The following is a 17,775-nucleotide window of genomic DNA, read 5'->3' on the forward strand; positions in this document are numbered from 1 at the left end:
GTTATCTATTTACTTATTTATTTTTATTAACTGTGCTTTTATTTCTATGAGGGAAGGGTCTGAGTGAGTCCTTGTTGCATGTCAGACTTTGTACTCAGTTATAGGTTAAAACAGGAACGAATCATAGACTCTACCACATAAAACCTTAATAGATGCATGCTTACTGATTTTGAAGGAGTAAAGGGATATTAAAACATTCGTAATGGATTAGAAGAAATTTTAGGTACCATTGTCTAATAAATTTGGCCTTAAAATGCAGCCATATAGAGTAAGGTCGTAGTTTATGAAGTCTAATAAATATTCAAAAACAATCACTGAATGTGTGAAACATGGTGAGTACTGTGCTAGGTGTTTGGACATCACTTTGGAGAAGAGAGTAAGAAGGGAGGAATTTAAAAAGTAGATATAAAAGAATAAATAGGAAAATGAAACATTATATTAATAATTACATGAAGAAATAATGTTTGCATCCAACCTAGAATTGTCATTTGTGATACTTTGATGTGATAAACTAAAAATGAGACTGCATGAGTTCATTGCTTTACGGCTTCCTTTTTCATTGCATCTTGGGTTTTGGAGTCTGTAATACTTTACTGAGGTTAAGTAAAGTCATGAGGAGGGACTTATTTCAGTTCCAGAAGCAACTGTCAAAAAGCATGTAAAGGAATGGCTAGACTGGCTGAAGTGGACAGTCCAAAGTGGCAGGCAAGGACCATTTCCTAGAAATCTTAGCAGCTCTTAGGCAGAATCTTACACTTTAGTAATCTTCTGTCTATGAAAATTAGGTTGGTGATATTTAGAGCTGAAGTGCACTTTTTAAATTCCAGGAAGATACTTAGCCCAACACACAAAGGGGGAAATAGGTAAAGAAAGACCAGAGATGGAGCTGCATGGAATGAGTGAAAGGGTAGAGAACATGATGTACTATTAATGGGTAGGCAGTAGTTTGGGGATGAGTGTGTGGTAATTGAAATGTTTGTGTCATACTTAGAGGTTCATGCCGTGAAGGAAAGTGAGGATGGTGATACTGTGGATTGATTGGTTTAAACCTTCACGTAGAATTTGGGATTTCCCCAAATAAACCTTGCCATGTTTATATTTAATTTATGTTATTATTCATTTATTAATTTTATTTAATTGGACAACATGGTAAGTCACCTCATTCCTTGAGTGTTAGCAATCACTACAAAAGAAACAAAGCTTAACATACTTAAAAGGCTTTTCTGAATACTGCAAAATACCATTTAATACCCATTGGGATGGCTGTTATCAAAAAACAGAAAAACAACTAATTGCTTGAAAAGATGTGGAGAAATTAGAACCCTTGTTCATTGGGTGGACATGTAAAATGATACAGCTTCTATGGAAAACAATATGGAAAGTCATCAAAAAATTAAACATAGAGTGGCTGGAACTAGAGGGTATTATGCTAAGCAAAATTACAGAAAGACAAATATGACTTCACTCATATGAGGAGTTTAAGATATAAAACAGAGGAACATAAGGGAAGGGAAGCAAAAATAATATAAAAACAGGGAAGGGGACAAAACATAAGAGACTCTTAAATACAGAGAACAAACTGAGGGTTGCTGGAGGAGATGTGGGTGGGGGGATGGGCTAAATGGGTAAGGGGCATTAAGGTAGACACTTGTTGGGATGAGCTGAATGATATACATAGAGGATGAATCACTGGAATCTACTCCTGAAATCATTATTGCAATATATGGTAACTAACATGGATGTAAATGAAAAAATAAATTAAATTAGATTAGATTAGATTAAATATATATATAATTAAACATAGAATTACCTTATATTTCAGCAGTTCCACTTCTGGATATATATCCAAAAGAAATGAAAGTAGGAACTTAGTTATTTCTATACCCATGTTCATGGCAGTTTTCACAATAGCCAAAAGGTGGAAGCAACTCACGTGTCCATTGACAGATGAATGGGTAAACAAAATGTAATACACACACACACACACACACATACATACACACACACGGCTACTGACCATAGTCTTACTAACATTATAGTCAAGATTTGTAATTTCAAAGGACCAGAAAGGCTTCTGTGTTCCCTTTCCAGCCTTCCCTTCCACCCTATCTGCCTTGGCAGAAAAGAGCGTCTCCACTTTGCAACAGTCACAAGGCCTCTGAGTTCCTTGAGGGTGCAGGGAGGGTTGGCATGGGTTATGCTGTGTAGTGATTGTGAAAACAAGTTCTAGACACAGACCACAGACTGTCTTGTTTCAAATTCTAACTCCACTACTTGTTAGCTGTATAATCTTGGTCAGGTTACTTAACTTTTCAGTGCCTTTTCCCACATTTGTAAAATGGAGGATAATCATAGTAATACAGTCTCATGGCAGTCCTATGAAATCATGTGAGGTGATAAGACTGAAGTGATTAGAACAGTGCCTGCATAAAATAAACACTGTATATAAAATATCATCAGCATCATCATTATCATCCTTGTCATTAACTAAGTCTATTAGTGCTCTAAAATGGAAACTGAAGATGAAATGAATGAATAAAGGTCTTTAGTGGCCACAAATGAATGAATTCTTACTGCTCACCTTTTTTTTTTTTTTTAATTTTTTTTTTCAACGTTTATTTATTTTTGGGACAGAGAGAGACAGAGCATGAACGGGGGAGGGGCAGAGAGAGAGGGAGACACAGAATCGGAAACAGGCTCCAGGCTCCGAGCCATCAGCCCAGAGCCTGACACGGGGCTCGAACTCACGGACCGCGAGATCGTGACCTGGCTGAAGTCAGACGCTTAACCGACTGCGCCACCCAGGCGCCCCTACTGCTCACCTTTTTATTGTGAAGCTCACACACCATTCTTGGATACCTGTAATGTCAATGAAACAGCTCAATATAAGAAACAGACACTCTTCAGAGTAAATATAAATTCTGCCTCAACCATTGCCTTTCTGATGTCCACCATTAGCTCTGGGTATGAAAGAGGCAACTGTATGGTCACACCAGCTTGGCCCAGGTTGACTCATGTACACAGTGGCTGTCATTCCACAGGCTAGCATTTACTTATAATTTACAACCATTAGCAAAGGCATGAGCTGGGGGAAATCAGATTTGTCTCTTAGAGATTTGAAATGGGAAACTGGGTAAAGGGCAAGTGTGGTGGAGGCTGCAATGAACATCCATGAGACAGAGAAAGAGAATCTTCTCAAGCCTCAAGTCACATGCAGGCTAAATCATCGGTGCAAAATAATTATAATAACTGTAGTGACAGTGATAGTGGACAGGTTTTGAGTGTTTAGTGTATTCCAGGCAATATGTTAAATTCTTCACATGACTTAACTCATTAATTACTTGAAACTACCATTCAGTGTAAGTTATAGACAGTGTCTAATAGCTCAGTTCTCATGACTCTCAGGTCTTTTTTCTATCCTTTGTTCTTCTCTGCAATTCCACATTTCCAGGACATTCCTTATGGAGCATTCTTAGCATTGGCCCCCACAGTCCATAAATCATTTAGTTCGAGATTAACTACCTACTACAGCGGAGCAAGCCTCTGGGACTGGTAGTTACAAGTATAAACTCTGGTGCTAGGTGGAATTCAAACCCCATATCGCCCAACCAGTAGCTCTGCTAACTCTGATAAATGGCTTTTCTTTGTGTCAGTTTTCCCATATGTAAAACGGACTAAAATTGTTTCTAGTTTGTAGTATGGTTTTAAGGATTAAATAAATCAATTCGTATTAAATGTTAGACAAAATGTCAGGCATATGGTGAGTAATCATTAAAGTAGCTATTATTTCAATCCATAAGGCTCAGGTTGTGCCGGTGCCGCCTCTACTGATCACCCTCTGGCCTTGTCTACCCATTTTTTTTCCTCTTAGTCACATCATTTTAAGAGTTTAAATATTTTAGTCACAGCCTTCCTAGAGTACAGCACATGGGCTCTATATGGCTGAAAGAAAAAAAATGGTTCATTATCAGGAATTGACTCCTTATCTTGAAACAACATCAATAACAATAAATTTTCAAAGCAAACCTCTGAGCATCTATCAGAGAAAATTAACATTAACTACCATTCTCACACTTTACTGTGGATCTTTTTATCTAGAAAGCAACAGTAAAATGCCCTGTCTCTGGCTGTGATCTGCCATTTATGTATTTCTTCTTTAAAATTCTTCTTAATACTCATTTTAAACTGATTTTACCTCTGTAATGTTTTAGGGTTTATGTTAGTCAAAAGAGTATGATTTACTGTTGAATTCACCATTTTGGGGTAGGAAAGTGGAATAATCCTGGTTTTGATGGTAAGATGGCACCTTTAAGTAACCAGCTCAAAAAAAAATTAAGAGCCAATAATTTGCTCCTCTCTGGACAGGGTTATGGTTATTTAGAATTGAAAACGATGTTTACAATGTAATAAAAATTCAAGAAAGGGTGACACCAAGTTCAGTTTAATTGATAAAAAGAACAAGTCATCTGGATAATAATTTTAAATACATCACCTAGAGAATAGGAATAGGATTCCGTATTTGGTTTTATTGTTTATCTAAACATAACTACATTGGATTGTAATAGATTGATTCAGTTTGTTGTTTTAGTTGTTTGAAAAATCTGCTATAATTATTTTAACTATTTTGGTGAAATTCTTAAGTTAGATAAAGATTACTAACAACATGGGGCACCTGAATGGCTCAGGAAGTTAAGCGTCTGACTTCGGCTCAGGTCATGATCTAGCAGTCCTTGAGTTCAAGCCCTGCGTCAGGCTCTGTGCTGAAGACAGCTCAGAGCCTGGAGCCTGCTTCAGATTTGGTATCTCCCTCTCTCTCTGCCCCTCCCCCCGTTCATGCTCTGTCTCTCTCTCAAAAATAAATGAAACATAAAAAAAATTTTTTTAAGAATACTAACAACTGGGGGCGCCTGGGTGGCTCAGTCGGTTGGGCATCCAACTTCGGCTCAGGTCATGATCTCACGGTCCATGAGTTCGAGCCCCGCGTCAGGCTCTGTGCTGACAGCTCAGAGCCTGGAGCCTGTTTTAGATTCTGTGTCTCCCTGTCTCTCTGACCTTCCCCCATTCATGCTCTGTCTCTCTCTGTCTCAAAAATAATAAACATTAAAAAAAAATTTAAAAAGTTAAAAAAAAAGAATACTAACAACTGGATGTTTTTTTATCACTACTATGGGTGAAAGAAGCATGACATCAGAGAAATGGCAAATTCTTAATGTTGGCTGGATACGGTCATATTATTATACACGTATATACAGTTGAAAGGGAATGTTTATGGTTGGGATATCTGTGTGGACAAAGAAGTGTATTATGCTTTAGGGGGCTGTAAATAAAATGAAAAAGAGTTTGTGAAGATTAATCACACAACAACAAATGAAATATACCTCTGACTTAAGAGAATTCAACTTTTAGGAAATATTTTTTAATCAGAATTTTTAATAACTTGCATTTATCTCCTTCATGTGAACGTATTTTAAGTGGACGTAAAACTTTAATCATTGTTTAATAAAGCTATATGCACATCACTTTCCTAGATTGAACTTTCCTTCTCTGGAATGCCTTTGTTTCCATTAGAATTAATCAAAATTACCCCTCTGCTGCATTAGGCAGTGACAGTTAAATTAGTGTTTCCCAGGTGTCCATGTGCTGCTCTGCACCTCAGCCCTCTTTGTCTATATTGTACTGTACGAATTATTCCCATCAGTAGTAAGTGGACAGAAATGATATTTCACTTCTTGTTAAAAGCATTAGTGTTAGAAACCTTCCCCTTTACTCATTCAGTTTACTAGTTGGCCATTCATGCAACAGTAAAGGGAGGCTCCAACATGGCCGACTTGCAAGATGGAAACATGACTAGTCCCTTCACTGTTAAGGGAGAGCCACCTTACCTGCATGTTCCTGTGTGATGTGATTAGAAAGAAACCTTTATTATGTTGACTTGTTGAGATTTTAGGATTGACTTGTTACTACAGCATGACCTGTTATTAGGGTAATATACAGGCACACCGTTACACTGTTACCTTACTAGTGGGGATTAAAATGGAATTACTTGTTTTTTGATCTTGAAAATCTACTCCTGGCACCATAGCCCAAGAAGATATATACAGTGATATAAATGCCACTAAAACTGTATTTACTGTATGATCCCAATTTTATTCTTAAAAACACTGTACATCGCTGCTCATATTTACATTTGCATATATATATTGCAAAAGTTAGGAAGAAATATACCAAATTATTCATTATAGTTTTGTTACTGAAACAGAAGATGGTAATAGAAATTATAAGATTTTTTTAATTTAAAAAATTCTCAGGGCACCTGGATGGCTCAGTTGGTTGAGCCTCCAACTCTTGGTTTCAATTCAGGTCATGATCTCACAGTTCATGAGTTCAAGCCCTAAGTTGGGCTGTGTGCTGGCAGCATGGAGCCTACTTGGAATTCTCTCTTTTTTTCTCTCTCTCTCTAAAAATAAATAAATAAACTTGAAAATAAATAAATAAATAAATAAATAAATAAATAAATAAATATTATGTATTTTTCGTGTTCCATTTAAAATATAACTTTTAGGGTCACCTGGATGGCTCAGTCACTTAAGCACCCCACTTTGCTTCAGGTCATGATCTTGTGGTTCGTGAGTTCAAGCCAAACATTGGGCTCTGTAGTGACAACTCAGAGCCTCGAGTCTGTTTCAGATTCTGTGTCTTCCTCTATCCATCTCTGCCCCTCTCCCACTCATATTCTGTCTCTGCCTCTCTCTCAAAAATAAACATTAAAAAATAAATAAATAAAAATAAAAACATAACTTTTGTAATTAGGAAATAAAACAACAAATGTCATAAAAGAAACATATAGTTTATCTTGTAAAAGATAAACTATAACCCCAAGAGGATGTGTAGATGGTCGATGAACACCTGACAATATGTTCAACATCATTAGCCATTAGGGAAATGCAAATTAAAAACACGATACAGTACCACAATACACTTATTAGAATAGCTAAATTTAAAAATACATATTGACAGTACTAATTGTTGAATCTGTAGAAAAGTTGGAATTCTCATACATTTCTGGTGGGAATGTAAAATGGTACAGGTATTCTGGAAAAATTTGGGGCAGTTTTTCATAAAGTTAATGTTGGGTTACTTACTGTATGATCCAGCGATCCCGCTCCTAGCTATTTACCTTAAAAAAATGAAAACTTCTGTTCACACAAACTTTTGTGGTGACTCTAGTCACAGAACCTAGAAGTGACCCAATGGACTTTACTGGGTGAATAGATAAATGGTGGCATATCCATAGAATGTAATACTTCTCAGCAGTAAAAAGGAATGATACATTGGTACCCGCAGGAGTATGCATTTATCAAAGGCATCACACTGAGTAAAGGAAGCCATTGTCAAAAAGTTGGGTACTGTATGATGCCATTCATATGCTATTCTTGAAAAGACAAAGCTGTGTGACAAAGATTTTGACAGATATGAGTGGTTGCCAGGTGTTAGAGGTGGAAGAAGGGTGTGACTACAAAGGGAGAGCAAGCACTAGGAGGTATTTGGGGTGATGAAATTGTTCAGTGTCCCATTATACAAATGTACATGAGTTAAAATTGATAGGACTCTGTAGGAAACAAGCTAATTTTATTCTATGTTAATTACCAACAAAATAAAAAATAAAACAAACAGAAACAAAGTGAATAACTCCCATTCTTAAGGCTCTACTGTCCCTCCCACACCTCCTTTTCAACTTCACTGCACTCCGCATTGAGTTACCCTTTTCTTCCTCTGAAAGGGTGTTACTGAGTATGTCATTTATCATTTAGCTCTTATCAACAATAGAACTCACTTCCTTGATCAATAATAATACTTAGAATAACAGTATTTACTGCCTGCATCATTTATCATCAGGCACTTATCAGTAATTGCTTTTGCACTCTTGCTCACCTCTCTCAGGTGGGCACATCCTACTTTTCTAGGAAAAATGGACTAGCATTTATTATTATGTACAATACTATTTATTCTATGTAAAATAAAATAGAATAAAAGATATATTCATCTTTTATTTCATCTTTTATTCAAAGTAAGCCAATAAAATACTTGTATTTCCAATTTTTTTATGAAGATGCTAAATCTTATAAAATTACAGGAAGTGTCTAGAGTCACACAAATAGTATAAGGCAAAGCTGTAGGTCATGAACAGGCCTGGCTGACTCCCAAACCCATGACCTTTCCTCCATACCAGTATGTTGCCACACAGCCATTTGGCCCGCTATCAAAGGTGGAGAATGTGCCTTACACTTCAGAATCCCCATTAGTCTTCAAAGACTTCTGGATATTTGAATAAAAAAAATATATATGTTTAGTTCTGTTCTGTCAGGTCATTTTAAGAGGCTCAAACATTCTAGTTAGGGTGCACACTTAACCCTCAAATTCTGTGTTGGACTTCTGTTGCCATGTCTGAGGTAGTTAAGCTAGTGTAAATAGTTGGTACAATGATGTATAGGTTGCAGGTGTAAAGGCTAGGCTTCTTTCTTAATAATTGTATCAGAAATTTGGAATGACATAGAAAAACAAAAAATAGGGAGAAAAAAAAAGACCTGAGAACTATGAGAATTGAGCTCTAATGCCATACTGTATTTATTGTGTGTAATTAATTCTCTCCTCTGCTTTTGGAATGCTACTAGTTGGTAGCATCCTTGGGAAAACTGAGAAAATAATCAACTCTAATTATTTTTCTGTGTTTTATAGTTCAAATGAGGAACACCAGTTGAGAAAGACCAGTGGTTGGGAATGTGGGGTAGTAGGAAAGAGGTCCATGCCTTTATGTATAAGGGAAAGGAGTTTGGGATAGTTAGAAGGGGCAAAGTTCAGCGAGTGAAAACGAAGACCATTGCTACCCCTAGATCCCTGTGTTGGTCAATGGAGGTGGACACTGCTTTCATCGCGCTCTTCCTGCTCCCAGTATGTCATTACTAGATGAGGAAAACCTGAGTTTGATCAGGAATGTATTCCTGGGGTCAGTATCTAAGGCTTAAATTTCTTTTACATCAGCTCTGGGCAGAGCTGCTTTATTTGCTGGGGTATTTGTTAAGGTAAAGATGTAACAAAATAAAACTGCTCATTAAGTTGTGCTTCTACAAATAAACCTTCACCGAAGTGTAAAGTCAGGGTTTTTATGTGAAATCCCTCCTCTTAATTATTTTGCTGCTGCTGTTCAAATATTCCAAAGTCCAAAATAATAGACTTTGTGATTTGTTGTTTCCTAGACATTTCACTGTCGCTGCTAGATGCTTTTTGTCCCCTCCCCAACTTTGATGATAATTCATTCACGTTGCAAGTGGCTGCTTTATTGTCACTTTTCCCTCTTTCCCCTCAGCATCTGCCTTTGCATACTAAGTTTTCCCAGATTTCCTTTATACAGCATCTTTATGTTTTATACAATGTGGTTGTTTGTTTAGAGTGGTCCCAAAGCCCATTTTCTTTTTCTCCCCATATTTTCAACATAGAACATTTTCATTCTTTCTCTGTCTTCATGTCACTGGTGCCACATCTTAATTTTTTATCATTGGCACATGTAATTAATTTGCTGCTTACATTTTTTGGTTCATTAACAAAAGACATTAAACAAATGTACCATATGTTACAACTTACTCTGTAACTTTCCATTTTTATTCTTTTTGAGTCTCTTGACATTTTCTGTTTTAAACATTCACTCTTAAAGGCTCCCAACCCTCATACCAGCTGTAAGTATGTGGCTGACTTTATATGCGAGGTAGATTCTGATCTTTTTTGTTTGCGGGAACATGGGGGGAAAGCCCTGGCCTCAAGATAGCGTTCCTTTTAGCATGATTTTTACTTTAAAAAATTACCTGGAATTCTGCCAACTGGGGAGCTGGATATATGTAGAAAATAGTCTCTTATGTAAAGGACTCTTGGAGCAAGTAGTCTAACCTTGATTAACCAAGCTAGACAATAGCTTGAAGTTTCAAGTAGACCTAAGGAGAAGTACAGTTTGGAAGAGAGGGGGAGAGGTGAAAGTGACTTGTGGAATTTGGGCTGGGTCCTGGTGTGATGGGTAGGCAGCACAGGGACCCATGTGCTTGGAGAGGGGGGACAGGAGAAATAAAGGAAGACACTAGGAGATGAGAACATTGGAGGTAAGAGGGTACCAAAAGACGAATACTCTGGTAATTTTTCCTAGAACTCAGGGTCCAGGGATAGAGGAGATAAGTCGTACTTGCCATGGCTTAGAGATCAAAAAGTTTCTGCCTCAGCCTTTAAGATAAGAGTCTGGTGAGGGGCAACTTCCTCTTATAGCAGCACTGTACACTAGATAGTTTATGAACACCGAAAACGCTTTGTACACACACTCTATCATGCATGTATCGTACGTACATCTTTTTACATGTATAGCTGGGTTGGCAAGGGTGCAAAGGAATTTTTGAGTTCGAAATGGTGAGTCTAAATCTTCATGGTCAGCAGCCCTGGAGCTAGCAGCTGCCCTGGGAAAATCTGTAGATTCCCGGTGGCCTGAAGCTTTTCTTTCAGTAGGGCAGGATAGGTACACAGAGAGATCTGTGGACTCACCAGAGACTCTAGGAGAAAGTCAACTTCCCAGAAAGTGACCCTTAGCAAAAAAGAGAACCAGAAAAAAAAGTTCTACACAGAGAGATAGTAAGGAATCTTGCTTGTCTTAACTGTGTCTCTGATAGAAAAGTTCCATGAAAATTTATAACTATGAGCTGGGTCTCACGGTCATTTGGGAGCCCGAATTCTCTTTACCTATGTGACCCAGAGAAACCCCATGCTAAGTATTTTGTTTAACCTGGTTATGCAAACACAAATCCTGTCTAGAAGATTACACCCTCAATTCAAGCTTCCAAGAAACCCAATAGGGAAAGTCTTTGTAAAAATGACCTCTCTCTCTCTCTCTCTCTCTCTCTCTCTCTCTCTCACACACACACACACACACACACACACACACACGCACACACACCAGCAATCATAAAACAGTTGGAGAAATAAGCACCTCTTAGCATTAACTAGAAGCAAACAATTGCAGAATTATAACATTGAAGACCTCGAGTATTAGAATTCCTGAAAATAGATTATAAAATGAGTATGCATGATAAGTGTAAAAAAGAGGTAAATGTCAGTCTATTCTATGCAGCAATTGTGAAAAATAAAACTATTAGAAATTAATATTTTAATAAGTGATATTAGAAACTTATTGCCTTTTACTTTTTTATTGAATGTACAGATAATGTATCAAGGGCATATAAATCAGCAATTTCTAATTTACATATAGAACAAAGAATACCAAAGAGCAGAGGTTTTCATGGGAAGGGCCCTGAAAGCTAACTTGTAGCTAGAACCATATTTCCCAGTCTTGTTTCATCAAAAGGATCTCCTTACCACTGTTTCAAGAATATAATCTTGAGCTTCACCACAGAATTTTTAAGTAACAGTTAGTTAACCTATACTGTAATATTAGTTTCAGATGTACAATATATTGAGGTGACACTTCCATACAACACCTGGTGCTCATTACAAGTTCACTGCTTAACCACCATCACCCATTCAACCTACTGCCCCACCCACCTCCCCTCTGATGACCATCAGTTTGTTCTCTGTAGTTAAGAGCCTGTTTCTTGATTTGCCTCTCTCCCTTTTTCCCCTTTGCTCATTTGTTTTGTTTCTTTAGTTCCACGTATGAGTGAAATAATGTGGTATTTGTCTTTCTCTGACTGACTTATTTCACTTAGCATAATATTCTCTAGCTCCATCCTCATCAATGCAAATGGTAAGATGTCATTCTCTTTTGTGGCTAAGTAATATTGCGTTGTATGTATATACCGCATCTTTTCCATTCATCAGGCAATGGACATTTGGGCTCTTTCCATAATTTGACTATTGTTGATGATGCTGGTATAATTATCAGGGTACATGTATCCCTTTGAGTTAGTATTTTTGTATTCTTTGGGTAAATACCTAGTGCTATTGCTAGATTGTAGGGTACTTCTATTTTTAACTTTTTGAGGAACCTCCATACTGTTTTCCAGAGTGACTATACCAGTTTTCATTCCCACCAACAGTGCAAAAGGGTTCCCCTTTCTCCACATCCTCACCTACACCTGTTGATTCTTCTGTTGTTGATTTTAGCCATTCTGACAGGTGTGAGGTGATATCTCATTGTCATTTTAACAAATGGTGTTGGGAAGACTGATGGCAACATGCAAAAGAATGAAACTGGACCACTTTCTTACACCATACAGAAAGATAAATTCAAAATGGATTAAAAACCTAAATATGAGACATGAAACTGTTAAAATCCTAGAGGAGAACACAGGCAGTAACCTGTTTAACATTGACCATAGCACCTTCTTCCTAGATATGTCTCCTGAGGCGAGGGAAACAAAAGCAAAAATAAAAAGCTACTGCACAGCAAAGGAAACAAACAAGAAAACTAAAATGCAAATTACTGAATGGGAGAAGATATCTGCAGATGACATATCTGATAAAGGGTTAGTATCCAAAATATATAAAGAACTTATAAAACTCTACACTCAAAAAATGAGTAATCCACTTAAATAATAGGCAGAAGACATGAATATACATTTTTCCAAAGAAGCCATACAGATGGTCAACAGACGCATAAAAAGATGATCAACGTCACTAATCATCTGGGAAATACAAACCAAAACTACAGATTTCTTAATCAGAATTTTCAGTATAAGCAACTTGGAATGAATCATATCACATGACTGTTATCATCAGACAAGTTTCCAAAACGTGTGCTACAGCAGTGATATTCAAAGTGTGGTCCCTCTCCTGGAAGTATTAGTTTCCCTAGGAAACTGTTAGGAATGCAGATCGTCAGACTCCTCTCAAACATACTGGCAACACCAGCAATCTATGGTCTATAAGACTTATAGGTGATTTTGATGTACATACAGCTTTAGAACCGTTCTGCTGAATTACTCTGTGGCTCTAGAATTAATGGAAAATTAGTTTTGATGGTCTGTACCTGTCAAATAGAAGAAGTGAAATAAACAAGAAATGGATATAGTTTTCTTGATCTCCACAGTCAAAAGTACTCTCTTAACCCTCTGGTAGCTCATGACATTTTTCATATCCCTTATAATACCTTCTTTCTCTGCTCTTCACCTCCTCTTTCCCTGTCACCTCCTGTATATCCTTCAAGTTTCAGTGTAAATAAATGGTTCTCAGATTTTAACATAGGGGCCACACTTTGGAGAACAACTGGTTACATGCTACCACCTAACCCACATCCTATGCTAGGTCCCCTATTGCCTCCTTTTTTTCATTTTATTTGAATACAGTTGACATACAGTGTTAGCTTCAGGTGTACTCCCCTATTGCTGTTTATTCCAGCATCTTGCTATTCTCTTTCATAGAATTAATACAAATGGAGACACAATAATTATTTATAAAGATTTATTCATGATCTTTCCTTTTTGCTGAATGCGAAGCTCAGTGAGAGCAAAGACCATGTCTGCTCTGCTCACATTGGTTGTTCTGAAGCTAAGCACAGTGTCTGTCAAAAGAAGATTGTTGTTAAATATTTGCTGAACAAGTGAATAGATGCCTTTATTTGCTTGCCCTTTGCTTCCTACCAGAAATTCTGGACTAACCTTGCTTATTGCCGTATCTGGTTCCACTCAGAGTAATTCTCCAATCTTCTCATTGTTAAAGGGAGAGAATGTTAGAGACACATACTCCTTTTGTGGTCATGCCTATTTACTTTTTAATAAAAAAAAAAAACATTTTTTCCATTTGTACTTTTGTGTTTATATTTAATTGTTACCTCTGGATATTTTTACTGTTTTATCCATTTTCTTTTAGGAATACTGTTTATTTCTGTATTCCCTTATTACACCTTTGTTTAAATAACATGAACTTGGAGGCAGTATGGTGGAATGTGTTTTTTAAGCAAGGGAGACTTTGGATAATCTCTTGTTTTCCATCTATAGGCTTTCCTGGTGATTAGCAGTGGGTGGAAGCCAAGAGGCAGGGTCTAGAAGGACTTAGGAATTGGAACATTCAAGAAATTCTGAAGATGGAAATGCACATGAGGCTGGCAAGTTTTAGTTAAAACACATTAAAAGGAAAGCTTCCAGAAATTTTCCTCTCCATATTGTAAGCTTTGGAGGGGATGTTTGGCCCAAATTCTTTGAGGCTCTTTTTATAATGTGGGGAAACTTACACATTCTGTGCCTTCAAATTTGAAGCTGGTGCCTCAAAATAGGAGTAACCAGGTTGCACGTAAGGTCCTGTAGACATGTATTTAAAGGGTCTGTACCAAAAAGTTTTTAATAGCTGTCTATGAAGAATTGGAGGAAAATACAAATAATTTTAATATCCTATTTATATGTAGATAACCTGTTTTTCAGGAACATTTATAGAAAAGACTGTTCTTTTATTTTTTCTTTCTTTCTTTTTTTTACATTTATTTATTTTTGAGAGACAGAGCACAAGTCAGGGAGGGGCATAGAGCAAAAGAAACACCAAATTCAAAGCAGGCTCCAGGATCTAAGCTGTTAGCACAGAGCCTGATGCAGGGCTCGAACCCACAAACTGCAAGATCATGACCTAAGCTGAAGCCGGAGGCTTAACCCACTGAGCAACCCAGGGGCCCTGAAAAGACTGTTCTTGACTAACTGAATGATTTTGGCAACTTTGTCAGAAATCATCTGACCACATATGCAAGGGTTTATTTCTGAGCTTTGTAGCGTTCCATTGGTCTGTGTGTCTGTCTTTATGCCAATATCACATTGTTTTGATTACTGTAGCTCTGTAGCTTTGCAATAAGTTTTGAAATCAGGAAGTGTGAGTCCTCCAGTTTCTTTTTCATTATTGTTTCAATGGTTTGGGAGCCCTTGAATTTTCTTATGAATCTTAGGATAAGGTTTTCTACTTCTGAAAAAAAGCATCTGTCGGCTTTTGATAGGATTGCATTGAATCTATAAAGCATTTGGGGTAGTATTGACATCTTAACAATTTTAAGTTTCCATTTCATGAACATGGGATGTGTTCCATTTATTTATTTCTTAATTTCTTTCAGCCATGTTTTGTAGTTTTTATTAACCTCCTTGGTTAGGTTAACTTCTTAAGTATTTTATTGTTTTTGAAGCTATTGTAAATGGACTTGTTCTTATAGTTTCATATTTTCAGATTATTCATTTTTGGGGTATGGAAATGCAACTGATTTTTGCTTGTTGACTTCATATCCTGTTATTTTGCTGAATTCATTTATTCTAACAGCTTTTTTTCTAGAGTCTTTAGAGTTTTCTCCATAAAGATCATATCACCTGAAAACAGAGATAATTTTATTTCTTCCTTTCCATTTTGGGTGTCATTTATTTATTCATTCATTCATTCATTCTTTCTTTCTTTCTTTTTTTCCCTAGTTACTCTAAAACTTACCATGTTGACATGAACTAGTGAAAATGGGTATCCTTGCCTTGTTTCTGATCTTAGAGGAAAAGCTTTCAGTCTTTCACCATTAAGATGTTTACTACGGGTGGGGTGCCTGGGTGGCTAATTCAGTCAATTGTCCGACTTGGACTCAAGTCATGATCTCTTGGCTTGTGGGTTCTAGCCCTGTGTCGGCTCTGTGCTGACAGCTCAGAGCCTGGAGCCTGCTTTGGATTCTGTGTCTCCATCTCTCTCTCTGCCCCTCCCCCATTCACGCTCTGTCTCTCTCCAAAATGAATAAATATTAAAAAATGTTTTGAAAAAAAAGATGTTTACTATTGGCTTTTGATATAGTTTCCTTCCATTCCTAGTTTATTGAGTGTCTTCATCATGAAAAGGTGTTGAATTTTGTCAGATGTTTTTGTCCATCACCTGAGATGGTCATGTTTGTGATTTTCCCCTATCCATTGTGTTGAAATGGTGCACCACATTGATTATCATATGTTTAACTATTCTTGAATTCCAGGAATAAATCCCAATTGATTATAGTGTATAATCCTTTTAATATGCCACTGGATTCTGTTTGCTAGTATTTTGTTAAGAATTTTTATGTCCATATTTATTAAAGATATTTGTCTGTAGTTTTCTTATAATGTTTTTGGCTTTGGTATTAGGGTTATACTAGCTTCATAGAATGAATTAGGAAATTTCCCTTTTCTTCAATATTTTGTAAAAGTTTGAGCAGGATTGTAGTTCTTTAAATATTTTGTAGAATTTACCAGTAAAACAGGGCTTTTGTTTTTAGGAGATTTTTGATTACTGATTTAACCTCTTTACTAGTTATAGGTCCAATCAAGTATTATTGTTTGGGGGAGACTTTTTAATACTGATTCAATCTCCTTACTAGTTGTAGGTCCAGTTAGGTTTTACTTCTTCATGATTTAGTCTTGATAGATTATGTCTTCTAAGAATTTGTCCATTTCATCTAGGTTACCCAATTTTTTGGCACACAGTTGTTCTTAGTACTCTTCTTTAATCCTTTTATTTCTGTAGAATTGGTAGTAATGTCTCCATTTTCATTTCTGATTTTTGTAATTTGGGTTCTTTTTTTTTCTTGGTCCATTTAACTAACAGTTTGTGAATTTGTTGATCTTTTCAAAGAACCAAATTTTGGTTTCCTTGTTTTTCTCTTTTGTTTTTGTGTTCTCTATTTTATCACTACTTTAATCTTTATTATACCATTTCTTCTGGTAACTTTGTGTTTAGTGTGCTCTTCTTTTTCTAGTTGCATAAGTTGTAAAACTAGCTTGTTGATTTCACATCTTTTTTGTTTTTTTTTTTTAATATAAGCATTTATCGGTATAAATTTTTCTCTCAGCACCACTGTCACTAAGTCCCATAAATTTTGGTAAGTTATGTTTCGTTTTCATCCATTCTAAGAATTTTCTAATTTCCCTTGTGTTTTTTCTTTGATGCATTTGTCTTTTAAAAGTATAGTGTTTAATTTTTACAGATTTATGAATTTTCTGATTTTACTTTTGTTATTGATTTTTAACTTCATCCCGTTGTGGTCAGAGAAATGCTTTGTATAGTATCTCTTTTTAAATTCATTAAGACTTAACTTGTGACCTAACATATGATCTGTCCTGGGAAATGTCCCAGGTGCCCATGAGAGGAATATGACTACTGTTATTGTTGGATAGAATGTTCTCTATTTGCCTGTTAGATCTAGTTGGCTTATTGTGTGTTTAAGTCTTCTACTTTCTCATTTATCTTTTCTCTGGTTTTTCTATTCATTGTTGAGACTGGAATATGGAAATCTCCTACTATTATTATAGAATTATCTATTTATTTTTTCAATTCTGTCAGGTTTGTTTCATATGTTTTTATTGTTTCTTATTAGATGCATAAATGTTTTAATTGTTATATCTTCTTGCTATATTTGAGACAGTATAGGAAAAGCAGGGGGGACTTAACTCCTATAAAGCCATTGGTCTGAGGCAAGGGTTAAAAGTTTCCATACACTTATAGAATAATACCTCCTTCTGGGAAAGCAAACAAGTGAGAGATAAGAGCCATTAGGGAGTAATGGCTATCTGGGCAAAATTAGAATTAACAATTGGAAACCAGCTAGCACAAGTATTTCTATTTTCCAAGAGCCGTAAAAGCATGTCAACCATGAAAAAGACTTCCTGTGATTATCTTGTGTCCACTAAAAAGTAACAGCCACAAGATAATGGCTGTGTGACTGAAGGGTGCTTCCCCATTCCTAGCCCCTTACCCTTTGGAAAAGTGCCTTCATATAAGACTTACATGCTACCTCTGCATTCCTTTTTCTTGTTGGCTCCC

This window comes from Lynx rufus, unplaced genomic scaffold (assembly GCF_022079265.1).
Source record: "Lynx rufus isolate CCGP_SWC_20201006 ecotype Redwood Valley unplaced genomic scaffold, mLynRuf1.p SCAF_1, whole genome shotgun sequence".
Lineage (NCBI taxonomy): Eukaryota > Metazoa > Chordata > Mammalia > Carnivora > Felidae > Lynx > Lynx rufus.